The sequence below is a fragment of the Esox lucius genome, chromosome 13 (genome assembly GCF_011004845.1).
Source record: "Esox lucius isolate fEsoLuc1 chromosome 13, fEsoLuc1.pri, whole genome shotgun sequence".
Classification (NCBI taxonomy): domain Eukaryota; kingdom Metazoa; phylum Chordata; class Actinopteri; order Esociformes; family Esocidae; genus Esox; species Esox lucius.
The window spans coordinates 9,257,946-9,274,081 of NC_047581.1; positions in this window are offsets into that span (position 1 = coordinate 9,257,946).

Sequence of the window (16,136 nt, forward strand, 5' to 3'; positions counted from 1 at the left end):
TAATAGGTGCGCGAAATAATTATGACACGTTGCGTCATTACTTGAACCAAAATAATTGCACACACCTAACCAGATTTAGTGACTGATGAAGCGTTAGTTGAATTTTCTCTGGTTTCGTTTGGTTGGACGGCTTGTAAAAACAGAGTATGTCTACAGTAATATAAGCCAGCCCATATAAAATGTGATTTAGTTATCTACTCGACACATCTTTCTAATAACAATGATAGGCAACAGGCCTATCAAGTTTCAAGGTTTATTTGTCAAATGCACCGAAAAACACAGCCATGAAGAGTTGCATTTAACAACTCATTGTTTAGAAGATTAGGGAACTCTTTGTTAGATAGCTGTAACATGGCGCTGCCTTCAAGATAAAACATTATATGAAATTTATCACAATATTTGAGGAGAAAAGGTGTGTTGGGAAGCATTCTTCCAATGGATTATGATTTGCATTTGACGCAACCACCTGAACTCCGTCCTTACATGTAGGTCATGTGATTCTGCTTGCTTCGCATCTCAGAATATTGTATTCATTGGTTATCATTGGCTGCTGACGACATTAATTGTAAGCTAAGAGTGCAGGTGTATGATCACAGCTTATTTCTTTCATTTGGGTTTTAAAAAACCATCGCTGGTGGCCCTAATTACCACAGGTTACGTTTGCATGGGTAAATTTGTGTGCGGGTGTTCACGATTGCAAATGTGCATTCGCGTTCCTGGGGTTTCTGCAAATTTTGACAATGGTGGTGGTTGTGCAGCAAAACATCAGACTACTGCAGATTTAGTGTATGCGCGAAAAGCTACGGATATCTTACTTTTTTATATACAACAATGTCAATACCCTTTTCGAGAAATTGCCATTTATATTTCAACAATGTTTTGAAGCAATTAAAAACATGAATAAAACACAAATAACAGAATAGACTAAAACATCTTTAGACTTTTTTATGTTCAAAAAGATTGAGGGTTATTGGATTAATTGGAACGACTGAATATCTGACAGACCTTATAATGTAGAGATGTAGCCCAATCATTTTGAAGTAGAAAGCAATGGTTTAGAAACCCTTTGCAAAGCCCATTGTTCATAACCCATAAGGTAAAATGCTAATTCTGTTTTTGGCCAGCTGTAAACTCTAACATTGATTGATCCCACAAAAAGGGTTCAATTGGTTATAGGCTATTCCTATTTGTTTTCTAATGCCTCTTAATATGAAAGTAACTTTTAGAAGTAATCAGATTATGTAACTGAGTTTGAATAATCAAAAAGTTACGTTACTGATTACAAATGTGGATAGGTATCGTGTAACTGTAATGGATTACATTTAAAAAGTAACCTACCAAGCCCTGACCATCTATTCTTTTTCCAGATGGTGTGTGTCCATTCTGAGTTGAATAGGTTGCCTACCGTGGCCCTAGTTTCCTAGGATAAGGTGGGGGGACAGCCTGCCCTTTTGGGTAAAACCTAGGTATAGATTGAACAAAGGGAACATGTATTGTTGACATAGGACAGCTGTGCAGTATCTTACGACACCCCTTTTACTGTGTAAGTACTGAAGATTGTTCTGTGTGTTAGAAATCCGCCGTTTCGTATAGTGGTTGTAATAATTATCGCATACCCGTTTGTCAAGGGAGAGAGAAATTATATTATTTATTGCAGCATTAGAAAGTCTTGTTCATGAGGTTACAGACCTGGTCTTCCTTATACAACCTCAATCTCATCTCACTCAATCTGTTCTCACTGTAGTGTTGGATAAAAGCTGATATATACATTGAAGGGTGTGTCTACCTAGCAAAGATCAGGTTTCCAAGACAGTAACCCCCATGCCAAATGGTCAATGTACACATTCCTGGGGTTATCAGAGCGCAACCTACAGAGAGATAATCTCAATGGAGAGGTTTCTGATGTTCTCATTATCTAGGCACATCCACTTCCAATGAAACATACATTAACATTGTAATTGTTAATGCTCAGATTCCACGTGTTATGCCAGAGATGTTTGACGGTTTTTGCTCTGTAAGCTTTGATAACTCTCTCTATTTGCAAATAAACTGCCAATTTTGCCGAGAGAATTTGGTCTCTGTGCCTACTTCCTAAACAGTTCTAATCAATGGAATTGCCATCATAATAAAGATGTATGGTAAGTTTAACTAGGCTACAGAATATCCAAAATAGCAATCTATCCAAAAAGGTAATCCTAGTTCAATAACAATTGCTCGGGATCTGTACGTGCCAGAGGGAACACATCCCAAGTTGCCATGGAATCGATAGTGGGACAATGCAAGGCAACCATATTCACAAAAGAAACACAGCAGGCCAATTGACCCACCCTCCGTGGGACACCTGGGCTAATCTGCAAGGAGAATTTGAGCCCTGGTCTTACAACAACACAAACTAAGGCAATGCTTTTAACACTGTAAGACAGTGAGACAGTCAGTGAGACTTTAGTAATAGTAATGGCTTGCAAAGGATATGCCACCAAATGCTTAACCTACGTGTTTCATTTACACTGTAGACATTAACAGTCTGTCCTAATATTTCTCGTGACCTGAAGTAAAGGCACTACAATTTGCATAGAAAAAGTTCATTTGTAAACAGTGAAACAATGTATGTGCAATTATACCTGTGATGAGGCCTCGCGAGGGAGACGCACGCTCTCTCCAAGTGTGGTGTTCGGCGTGCGTCAGCACCGGCCTTCTAGTCACGTCGCTCCTCCTCCCACGGCACTGTCATGTCTTGTTATTGCACACACCTGATGTCCATTCCCTCATTAGGTAACCCATATTAGTTCCTGTGTTCCTTGGCGTCATTGTGAGGTATTGTTCTATGTTTGGTGTTGTTAACAAGTGCGCTGTTGGCACGCCTTATTTTGAGCTTGTATGCTTCTTCTTCTTTGGTACGTTCTATTGCTTTAATAAGAAACAACACTACTACCTACCTTCCGGCGCTTGGCTCCTTCCTCGCACACCACGACAACAACACCCTTGAAAATACCTCAAATAAACCTCAGGTAAAGATAATCTATACTTTAACCTTAAAGTAGAAGTTTGATTTAAAATGCTTCACTGTGCCAATAATTATTGATGGCACTGTGCAATTTTCCACTGGAGTAGAGGTTAACCCTGAGGACGAAGAAACACCTGGGAGTCCCACCCTTCCAAGCCCTCTTCTCTAGGTTCAAGCACAATACATATCCAACAATTCCTATTTTTTCTTATAAGGACAAGTTAATTATTTATCGGAGGATAAAGTGGATATAAAAAGTCTACACACCTTGCACACTTATGGAACCAGGTTATTGTAAGGTTTTTATTTAAAAAATGTCCCCCTCGAAGATTTCAGTTTGTTTTTCAACTGAATTGTTCACATTATAGATCACATTAAAAGTGGAAAAGGTTCTGACATGATTTATCTTTGTCTCATTCTTTTACATCACAAAAACCTGGCATTTTAACAGGGGTGTGTAGACTTTTTATATCCACTGTAGATGGTGATCAAATTCGAGGTGTCATTAAAAAAGCTTTTCCAATGTAAAATATTTCCACTTGACCCTCCCTTGTAAAAAAGTAAAAGAAAACAAAAGTAAAAATGTAAATGTAGGCCTACTTAATGAAACTAACGCCAACGGGCTATTGCTAATAATAGCTTCCTCCACAGTATACCTGCCCACACAGGGCGCAAAGCAGGGATCATCTGCTATGCAACACACACAACCTCCTTTCTTGAAAATTTGGAGTTGAGTTCATTTGGGTACAAAACTTTTGACCCGTTTTGAAATAAACCCATGTCTTTCCCTCCCTAGTTAAGCATTAATAAAAAATAATAATAATGGAAATCTGTTTATTCAGAACTAAAAGTAAAAGGAACTTCACCATGGTCTCAGAAATAAGCTTAACAAGCACTATTGGCTAAATGAACCACAGATTTAGGTCGCTTACAAAAGTATGTATTGAAATTTCCCAGTAATAATGTGACTAACTCTCTAAATAAATCGCTGGCTACCAAAAAAAAGACATAGTTGGAATTCTACTGTTGACAATCCCAGTATTTTTGTCAGTTTTTGTAAAAAATATTGAATAATTTAAACTAAAACAGTGAATGCTCCCGAAAGACTGGAAGCTTTGAAAAAACACAAAGACTAGTATCGCATTTGGGAGGATATCATCTGGATAAGCTCCTATATAGGGAAATAGAATAAAACAAGGCAGGGGAAAGAATGAATAAATTAACTTAAGATGAGTAATATGCTGTAACCCACTGCCCTCCACTATGCCCTCTCAAAAAATGCACAGCCCTCCCCAAACCAAAAATTAAAGTTTCACCAGTCTTCCTCATTTTGACCAGCCCCCTGAACCCAAATTAGACATGTACGGGATCATTTCTGTCTCACCAAAAAAGCACTTTGATTGAATCCCAAAAGCAATCCTAATTCCAAATTCACAAATATCATTCATGTAAGACTATCATCAGTCTTTTGAAATATTTTGGAGAATTTAATACCTGCGACAGGTTAGTAAAGGGTGACATGGAAGTGACTGATGTGTGTGAGTGGCATTTCCCCCAGGGTCCAGATTACCATCTCATTAGTTCCTGTTACAGTAGGTAGAAACGGTGTCCCAAAGAGCAAACTATTTCCCATGGGCTATGTTGAAAGCAGTGCACTAAACAAAAAATAGGATGTCATGTATAACCCAGTAACTGAGACACAAAACAATTTACTCTAACCAGCTGCATATCTCAAAGTCTGTACTACAAGCAGGTGAATGCACTTTTCAGACCAGAGACATGCACAGACTACAGCCCCCGATGGAATATACAGCTCCTGGAAAAAGTAAGAGACCAAAAACATTGAAAAGGAAAGTGAGTGAGTGAGGAACAGAAGCATTCAATTTGCAGGGGTCTCTTAATTTTAACCCTTCTGTTCCACACTCAAAACCATTCCTTTTCAACTTTTTTGGAAAGGAAAGAAAAAGGTGCAGTGGTCTCTTAATTTTTTCCAGAGCTGTATTTGTTTATATTATTTTCTAGTCAGTGAGATAGGTCCACTACAACAACACCACATGTGTTTCCTACATTTCAAGCTATCAATAAAATAAATAAAAAATATAAAAAAGAGTGTTTTGAGACTGGCTTGAATATGCAAATTATAACTGACAGACGGTGGCCTAGATTGTCTAATTCTCTGTTGGCTCTACGTAATCATCATTCATTTTATTTTTGTAAAGTGGTTTCTTAAATCATGCATTTTATTTTATTTTGTTTAACCGCTACATACCCCGGTAAGTTGATTGAGAACTCGCAATTCTCATTTTCAATGACAATCTGTCCAAATACACTCCTTCGCAAGACAATAAACATAAAAACATAAATACTGTAAATACACTGAAAAAAATTATGAACACAACACTTTTGTTTTTGCCCACATTTATCATGAGCTGAACTCAAAGATCTAAGACTTTCTCTATGTACACAAAAGGCTTATTTCTCACAAATATTGTTCACAAATCTGTCTAAATCTGTGTTAGTGAGCCTTTCTCCTTTGCCGAGATAATCCATCTACCTCACAGGTGTGGCATATCAAGATGCTGATTAGACATCATGATTATTGCACAGGTGTGCCTTAGGCTGGCCACAATAAAAGGCAACTCTAAAATGTGCAGTTCTGACAGGGTGCCACGCACCCATGATGTTCAGGAATGGATGACTAACCATTTCTCATCGGAATGGCATTGATTATTGTATCTAGAAACATTGATTTATCGCTTGTATTACTGTATAGCCTACTTCTATCATCAGACTGGAACTCATTTTCTCACTGCTCTCAACCTTTTTTTTATTTCTGAGGCTGCCCAAAAAACTAAAGAATGTCACTGCCCCCCTTCCTCTTGTTCATAATGACACTCACTGCAAATGAAAGCTGACTGTAATAAAACTGATTGCACTTTAATCAAATAAACACTAATAATGCTATTTATCACACAAGCAAGTACAGCTAAAAAGTAAAGTATACTAATACGCAATAAATGAAATCTACTACAGTCTACATAAATTATATATGCAGGGCAACATAAATGATTGACACTTTACTCAGACTTCACGTGGACTTTCTGACATGTGGTGGCAATTAACTTTCCAGGTGACTTAGCTACAATAGCTAATGTTAATAATGGTTGATTGATTGGCCCTTGCAAATCGGCCCTGTTTTTACCAAAAATGTTTGTTTCCACATAAAATTACTGACACTGTTTAGCAAAATATTATTTATTTCCACAATTAGTTTCAGTGCAAAATTATGTATTAATGTTTTTGTTAAAACTATCACAACTATCACTATCACAGTGATATAGCCTACATAACATACATTACATTCTAGTTTTCCACTTTTTAATACAATTGAAAGCAATGAAATAGAGAGACAGTACTGTGTTTGATATGGATTGATTGTACCTAGCCACAGCAGTCAACCAACGGCTTCTGCTGGGGTACAGCAACACTACTTGGACAAACCACACGCAGAACTGCAGTACAACATAACACTAGTACTGGTAGTAATAATAATGTCAATTTGTTGAGTTTGGTTATAATTATGATTACATTTGGTAATGATTATTTTGGACGGCGGTGCTTGGTTACCTGTAGCATAGCACATTTTTATTTCATTAATATTTTATATGTCTATATTGGGGGGGACATGTTGACCATATCTGATGTTTTGTTATTTTGGCTGTTTACCAAAATGTATTTAAGTTACAGCTAAATAATGAATATGGATTTAAAGTTCCAGTCTCTCAGCTTTAATTTGAGGGTACTCAGATCCAAATTGGAGGAAGGGTTTAGGAATTACAGCTCTTTAATATGTAATCCCCTCTTTATCAAGGGACCAGAAGTGATTGGACAATTGACTCAAAAGCTGTTTCATGGACAGGTATGGGCTATTCTTTTGTTATTTATTCATCAGTTAAGCAGGTAAAAGGTCTGGAGTTGATTCCAGGTGTAGCATTCGCATTTGGAAGCTGTTGCTGTGAACCCACAACATGCAGTCAAAGGAGCTCTCAATGCAAGTGAAACAGGCCATCCATAGGCTGCAAAAAAATAAAATACTTCAAAGAGATAGCAGGTACATTAGGAGTGGCCAAATCAACAGTTAGGTACATTCTGAGAAAAAATCATGCACTGCTGAGCTCTGCAACACAAAAAGGCCTGGACCTCCACGGAAGACAACAGTGGTGGATGATCGTAGGATCCTTTCCATGGTAAAGAAAAACTCCTTCACAACATCCAACTAAGTGAAGAACACTCTCCAGGAGGTAGGCATCGCAGTAACCAAGTCTACCCTAAAGAGAAGACTTCACGAGAGCAAATACAGAAGGGTCACCACAAGGTGCAAATCATTCACAAGCCTCAAGAATAGAAAGGCAAGATTAGACTTTGCCAAAAAAACATCTAAAAAAGTCAGCCCAGTTCCGGAACAGCATTGTTTGGACAAATTAAACTAACATCAAAGTATGGAGAAGGCTTGGAACGGCTTATGATCCGAAGCATACCATATAATCTGTAAAGTATGTTGGAGGCAGTGTGATGGCATGAACATATGCATGGTTTCCAATGTCACTGGGTCACAAGTGTTTACTGATGATGTGACAGAAGACAGAAGCAGCCAGATGAATTCTGAAGAGTATAGGGATATATTGTCTCCACAGATTCAGCCAAATTCAGCAAAGATGATTGGACAGTGCTTCACTTTACAGATGGACAATGACCCAAAACATACTGCGAAAGTAACCCAGGAGTTTTTTTGGCAAAGAAGTGAAATATTCTGCATTGGTCGAGTCAATCACCTGGTCTCTTGCACTTGCAGAAGACAAAACTTAAGGCAGAAAGACCCACAAACAAACAACAACTGAAGACAACTGCAGTAAAGACTGGGCAAAGCATCACAAAGGAGGGAACCCAACATTTGGTGATGTCCATGTGTTCCAGACAACAAGCAGTCTTTGCCTGCAAATTATTAAAAATGAACTTTTTATTTTTGATTGTGTTCATTCGTCTGATTACATTTGAGCCCCTGAAATAAGGGGACTGTGTATGAAAATGGTTGCAATTCCTAAACGTTATTTTTGTTAAACCCTTTGAATTAAAGCTGAAAGTCTGCAATTCAAGTGCATCTCGGATGTTTCATTTCAAATCCACTGTGGTTGCGTACAGAGCCAGAATTATGTAAATTGGGTCAGTGTCCAAATATTTCCGGACTTCACTGTATATTATAATAATGGCCTTGAGCAGACTGAATAAATATAGACTATATTCAGGCATTCAAAAAATATACTCAGCCCATTGAAACGTATTTAAATTACTTATTTTAATGGAATTTAAAAAAAATATACCTCTAACCTGAAATTTGGCTTCATGTAGCCTGTCATAGGCTGTAGCCCTAATTATTTAGTAATTTCACCTAGGTGATCCCCCAACAACACTGGATATTGCAAGAAGCTTTTCCCTACCTGACAGTATAAAAGCTGCTTTAAATAACAAAAAAGTATCTGTATTGTTATCGATATCAGGGATTCTGGCCCTGTATTACTTGGTATCGGATCTAACCCAAATTTTGTGGTATCGCACACCCCTAGCGCCAACCTCCCTGCTGCTCTCCGCCTCACCACTGGCATGGGAACGATGGCAGCAACACTGCTTCCCTGCACCTATGTCTTGGTACGTTGATCACATTTGCTTTATGTTGCCACATTTTTGTTTACCCCTCATGGGATGTTGTGCTTTGTGTACAAGCTACCCATGTGCCCTCTCTTTTGATTCACTATGTAAACTTAAGTATTCGACTTTGTTCTCTTTTTTCCTGGCTGCTTACTCACACATGACAATATCTCTAGGGTTCGAATTACAATTAAGTCTTGGGCCACCAAGACATGCCTAAATTGCTGTGTATTTCTGTGTATGGCATGCGATAGAGTCAGAATTTCTGTGTATCGCCAACCGTATATTGAATTAATGAATATGTTGTCGTAGTTTCGGTTTACCACGATGTAGTCATGGTTGTTGCAGGGGGCTTCAATTAATGACACACAAAAGACACATACTGCAAATTCCAGGCAAAATGTGGACGGCTTTTGTGCTGGTAAAACGTGTTGTGATGCTCTCTCTACCTTCAAGGGAGTCCCTTGGTTAAGCTAGTGTTTTAATTGTCATTTATTGACTTAAACTGCATGGAAATGTAATGATGGAAAATTGTTAACGTGTTCCTGAGTTTTGCCATTGGTTATGGTCGGCAAAAACGGACGTGACTTCTGTCAAATTTGTCAGAGATTTCTCCACATTTCAGCGCAGTAGAGTGAACCCAAATCTGTGTAGTCAATGTTTACGGTAAGACAGATTTGAAGACTGAAACATTAGCCTAGCTACTACTTAAAGGCATAGACCACCCAAAAATCAGCCAGGTGTTTTCTTAGTCTGTATACCGCAGCTTATACAGGGATTTTGCAAACATTCTCAACCACAGCATTTAAAACATGGGTGCAGCACAAGTTTACATTTTTAAAACCGTTTCCACCAGCAAACCTTTTCACAAATGATTGCTTGACGACGTAAAGGTCTCAGAAACTCATATAGCAAAGGTTTTCAGAAACATAATTTATTCTTTAACAAATTAATTTTGGTAGCGCCCCATGACAGATGTTTAATATTAATGTACAATGTATGCAAAAGATTGAATTCAAACATGTTATTGAAGACTGATATCAGCCTGCATGGTCAGGTCTTTTAAACTACAACGACTTTGCCTATTTTGTGCCAAATCTCACTTTTGTTTTGCTTTATTCTGAACACCCCTTGAGTACCTACTAGAAATTAGCATTTAATTCAATGCATTTCTTTATTTTCTGTGAAGTTTAAACAAATGACTAATGATAATAGGCTCTGTCCATGATGCTGAAATATGCGCCAAAATAGATACGAAAGGCGTTTTCACGGCTCTCTCTAAGTTGCACATTACATGCATTAGGCATTGTGAATGTGACAGAGAGCTATATGTAGCACCGGTATCGCACCACTGGACCAGTTCTAGGTTCTAGGAGTGGGGAGCAAAAAATAATTACACCAGAGACCGTTGCTTTAAATTCAAAAGGCCGGCAATTTCCTGAACACAAAACACACTTATAAAATACAGTACACGAAAAAAAAATACCCTGCAGGTTCTTAATACTGTGGTAAGTATAATAAATGAAAGGGTATTTGCACCTAATTTAGAATTCCTATTTTTCATCCTAAGATAACTCCTTTTTTCCTTTCTTTTAAGGGTAAGAGAATACCTTCAATTACACAATCAAATCAAAGTGGACCACAATCAATTCGTATCACATTCAAAAATATGAACTCAATATGAAAATAAAAGTATAACACCTTAAATTCAAGTTCAAGTCCAAATGTGAGTTCAATTATTCAGTTCAATGAAAAGTTTCAGTTCGCTTTAGTCCAAAAATAATAATTCAATCAGTTCCCAGTTCAGTTCAAAAACAATTCCTGAATACTCCTACCACTCTGGCAGCGAGTCACCATACGCAGGAGATTTCCTCACTGGTGCAATGGAGAAGATGAATTGAAGGTCTGGGCCTGGCTCGCCATCTTGAATCCCGTCTATGCACGTGCACGCCTGCACGTTGCAGACCAATCCTCGCTCCGAAAGAGCTTCAACACCAAAGAGAACGGACTAAAACCGGTGTGGCTTAGTTCTTATAAAATCCCTGCCAGTTCCCGACCAGGTAAGTTATGTTTTTCAACTGCAAAATCAACTTGTGTACTCTTTTCCCTGCTTATTAGCCACCACTCGTTCTCTCCGATTTTCCTCCCGCTCTCTCCCTCAGGTCTCAACTGCAGCGTCACGTGCTGTGCTCATGTGCTGCCTCTTGCGTCACTAGACCCTTAAAGGGGCAGCAACATTAATTTAAATTTTATCTTAAAGGAACCATATGTAGGATTGTGGCCAACACTGGTACTGCAATCACTTTAAAAATACTGTAGAGCGGTGTATCCCCTCCCCCTCCCCACTGACTGAGCTAACGTAATGTTACTTTGCACGAACATGCATAACTTTGTTCCACTGTCATGAATATATGAAATGTCCATTGACACCAAGTACAAGTTAGTCAAACATAGATGAATCTTACCTGTCCAGAAGAAAATTAGCAACGTTGGCGTCTGTCTTTTTTTTATTCTTCTAGGTGGAGGGTGGCGCATCAGGCCAAAACACAACATGACAACATCAGTTGAGGGCTGCAACTCTCACTTTTAAATGACAATATCCTGACCAGACTATTGTTGTCAGTGATATAAGTATTTGAAATGAACATGATGTCTTAATGTCTAGTGACACATCAGGGCCATTTTCTGATTAATTGAAATAGATTTCTTACATACGGTTCCTTTAAACATAACATTTTTAGTTAACATTACGTTTACATTAAATTAATCACTTTTACCTTCCAACTTATTCATGCAGCTTTTAAACTATTTATTCTTACTCATGTCATATTTTAACATGGGTTACATATATGTCTGTTAAAACAGTTTTCCATAGCATAGTAGGTCCTTGATGTCATGTAACATTGACATACCTTGGGTTTTGCTGAAATAACCCCCCGATTGTATGTACGAGTCATAATTCTCTGTAATTATTCTGACTTATTTGACCATGTGAAAAAATAAATAACAATAACAACATATTGCCCAGACTTTACAGTGGAATCTTAATACATAAAATAAGTCAAAATTTGGGTTATGAGGCTCTGCCAAACTTCGATAGTTAACAACTAAATGAAAAAAAAAAGAAAAGAGGCAGCTGTTGACCTGCAGTGAATGGCCTACTTTCACCTCTCATTTTGAAAGACCAGATGTGCGTCCCAGGGCCTTGGTCGAAAATAATGCAATATACAAGGAATAGGGTGCCGTTTTGGATCAAGACCAGGTTTAAATATAGTCAGCGCAGATGTGTGCAGATGGTGTTGGGACCCTACAGGTCATACTGTGGGTAGGGCTTTTGAGACATTAGTGAAATCAAGCAGAGAGGTATGATGTATCAGAAAGTTAAAGGAACAGCATGTGTGTGTGGTGGATGGATGTGAAGGCCCTGTATGTGTATCAGTGTGAGCAATGCATGCATGTATGAGCATGTATGGTAGAGAGCTGAGAAAAAATGAAACAAAGAGTAAAATAGAACATGTAATGTGCCCTGATTGTGTTCTTTCCATCTGCTGGCTCTCCCTGATCAATGGTTACTGTCACTCAGTGCCGGCTCACACACTTCATGTTAAGAACCCCAAAGGTAGTGTGTGCCCCATCTTGCCCATGGTGCCAAGAAACTTCATTATTCATGCGGACTAAGCGCATGACTGGAAAAATGGATGAGCGCCTCAGAAGCTGGACTTGCTGTCACAACTGTCGACTCTGTTGAGGAAAACAACCAACCGACTGTGGGACAAAATGACCTATGGTATCTATGTAGTCCAGACACAACACTATTCCCCAAGCGCAATCTTCATAACAAGAAAGTGACTGGGTTAAGAGACAACCTGCAGAATCTCTTCAAGCAGTATTCTGCTATTCTTCAACAGTCACCACTGTATGACAGAGAATCTCCCACAAACAGCTCATATTCTATCTTTGAACAGCAACTTCTCAAATACAGAAACTACTTTCCCTTGCATCTGCATGAGTGACAGTTCTCAGCACAGTATCTGTCTAGACATTTTATATTTTTGCTTTTAAGTCATTTAGCAGTCATTGTTACTGTTAGCACATTCATCTTAAGAGAGCTAAGTGAAACAACCACTAGACCCAGCAGCTATGCAATGAAGTACAAATAAGTAGTCAATGCTACAAAAAATAACATATTAAAAAAAAGTTGTCCCCCACTAGTAAGAGATAGTACTTGACAACAATAGATTAAGACATTAATCACTATTCGTATAATCTGCACACATTTTAAAATCCATCAAGTATTGACTGTGTTACTGCATAAACCACTGCATTATGATGTAATAGCTGGAATGATTTGGGGATTTTTGGATTTATTGCTTTCTGTTTGCTATCATAGGCTGCATTTTGCCAAAACTCCAAAACTCCTGGCCAATCAAATCTTGCCAATCCATTCTGCTTCTTCATCACATTATGTTTAGTATGGAGTTTCCACTGAAGGCCATTCAGGACCCCACAACTTAGAAAATAATTGTCTTCATTTATTCATCAGTCATTTGATTTCCTGGTAGTAACAACAAGTAGATTACTTACTATAAATTATTTTATGAAGTTACTCTGAAGCTTTCTTTAGTTGATTATGTTGCAATTCTAAGCATTATATCTTCAGATGATTCTTCTGAGTTGGATTGGCTTGGCAGTAAAGCCATGAAACATGAGGTGTGTGAAATTATGTATATGATCAAGAGGAAGATATTTTTGTAGTATGCTTCAAATTTGAACAATACACATAGCACACCCCTGGTTGGCTCAGCAATTGAGATTGACAGGGAAAAAAACATATAAGACAACTTATATGTTTAGAGCTGACAGGAGCTATCTTTGTCAACATCCATATCTGTTTCTTTGTTTAAATCCATATCCATCCCCAAACTATTTAAATTATTGTTTCTAGGCATTTGTCCTGGATAATAAGGAACAAACTAGCTTTTTGACCTCATTTCCAAACTCAAATGGTTGATTTTAACCTGGACTGGTTAATACAGGCCTCTAATGATTATTGGTAATTATCTAAATTAAATCCAACAGATAAATAAGCCCACCCAGCCAAATTGAAAATAATTAAAATGGGTTCAACTTTATTTTCACAAAATGCAGATGGTGTTGTTTAATTGTCTGTATGTTAGTGATCATTGTTCTTTTGTCAGTGGCAGAGAACCTTTATCTGTGTAATGTTTACTTAAAATAAGTAAAGTGGTGGTTTTATTTTAATATTAAAATATTCTAGTCATTCATTATTTACATTTAATCTTTCATATTTTGCACTTTCTTTGGCAATGTAATATATAATAAAATATTTCCCATTTCAATAAAGGGAATAATGACAAATAGGATTTGTAGATAATTGTTATTTCACAAAGTTCTATCAGTACCTCTATTAGTAGAGAGCAATGTAACTCTCTGATGCTGCCCTTGTACTAGTTGGACTCTGCTCTCTCTAATTGATCGCAGAGGAAGTTTAAAACTTCAGCAAAAAAGCTTTTTTTACATTTCAAGTGACCTTGAATATATTAAATCTATCTAAAAAACTAGATCAAATACTTGGTTATGTCTGGAATGATCTGAAGTTATATTGAAGAAATATTGTGTGGTCTACAATCAGAGAAACTGGTTAAAAGCCTGTCATTTAGCAACTGATCCATAAATGTATAAAATCAGGAAAACTAAAATTGGAATATGTATAGAATTGGACTAAGCAGCTGTCTGAATCAGTCTAAGTTCTCTGTGAGTGTAAAATCTAAAATATTCCACATCCACAATTCCATGATGCTCAGTCATAGTAGCAGATTCATTCTCATTATATTTTAATCTGACACTGAAAGTTCACAATTCCACCAAGGGAATTCATACTGTATCTGGGCACTTTCTATTCTCTTTTCAATGCCTTAAAATTGACCCTACTATTGTGTTTGGATCATATTTGACCCGTTTTCAAGTTGTGTGAAACATAGCTTTATTTTTCTGATCAAAACAAGGCTTTATTACATCCTCAACAATGGCCTAGCTAATACAATAAAACACATTTAGATAATTTTTCCGTTTTTTGAATTCCTATAAAAAATAATATTTTTGTAATAATATTGTGTAATAATATGTATCATGCCAAGAAAGCATATTGATCATAAAACCATAAAACTAGTGGCTAAAACAGTGGGGGTCAGGAGACACTGTGGCCCAATCAAAAAGTAACACTGGACAGGGCTAACCAGGCAGGAAGGAACCACCCACTTTGCATCAGTGAACGCTTCTGTTCCTCACACAAAACTATCCTTTTCAAATTTTCTGGTGCAGTGGTCTCTCAATTTTTTCCAGAGGTGTATAGTGAGTGTGTTCTCAGTGCCATGATGGGGTGAAAACGGACTGGAGCATTTCATATTAGCATTTCATATTATTAGTATTATTAGTATTGGTATTGTATTTCCAGGCTGGTCTAAATACATTCAACTTGGTGGATAGACATTTTGTTCCAATTTTCTGGAGGCTTGTTCAGTGCCCTGGTGTTATTCGTGTACCAGGGAGCCTTGTTTTTTAGTTATGCAACCATATCTAAAATAATCACGGTTAATAATCAAGGTTAAGTTAAGATTCTCCATTAGATTGCTAACAGATTTATTTACTCTGTCATTCTTGTTTTGGTGGAGGCACTCTGGAAGACCATCAAAAAACCATTGGGTTGTCTGAGAATTTCATATTACAGTGTCTTTGTTTGGGATGTTTTGGTTTAGTTATTGTGACTGAAACGTAATAATATGGGGGTACGATATTTCGGGATTATGAGGAAAAACAGTTAGATCCAAAAACAAAACAGCTATTAATTTATCACTCATTGGAGCTTTGCCCAGTTGCTACTCTCGCCCTATTTGACCTCCATCACCAGCAAGTGTGAAATGCCTAGTCAGATAGAAGTGCATGCATATAGCATTTCAAACAGGAATCCACTCGCTCTGAGACCTAAAAGTAGTTGTTTACGGTGTGGCGCAACGGTAACAGCATGTGTTCAGAGGAGCGTTGGCTCGCGCCCTGTGTTGGGCTTTTGGATAGTATAGAAAGCTACATAGTTACATTAGGCCAATTCAATATAATACCATATGATTGCAAGAACATGACTAGAGGATCTGCAAGACACACATTGTGAGTCAGCGTTATACACAGCAATTTGATTTGGTTTAATTTAAACCTGTTTGTTTAGACACCAGCTCTTTTATTAAATATAGAACACAAAAGCATACTCATTTCGATTTCCCTCAGAGAACATGACCACAGGCCAATCCATCTAATCAACTGTTTTAATGATATTGCCATTCGAGGTAACAAATTCAATTGTCGTCATCTGAATACATCAGATGAGAAGTTGTCTGCCTAATGATCATTTGATTTG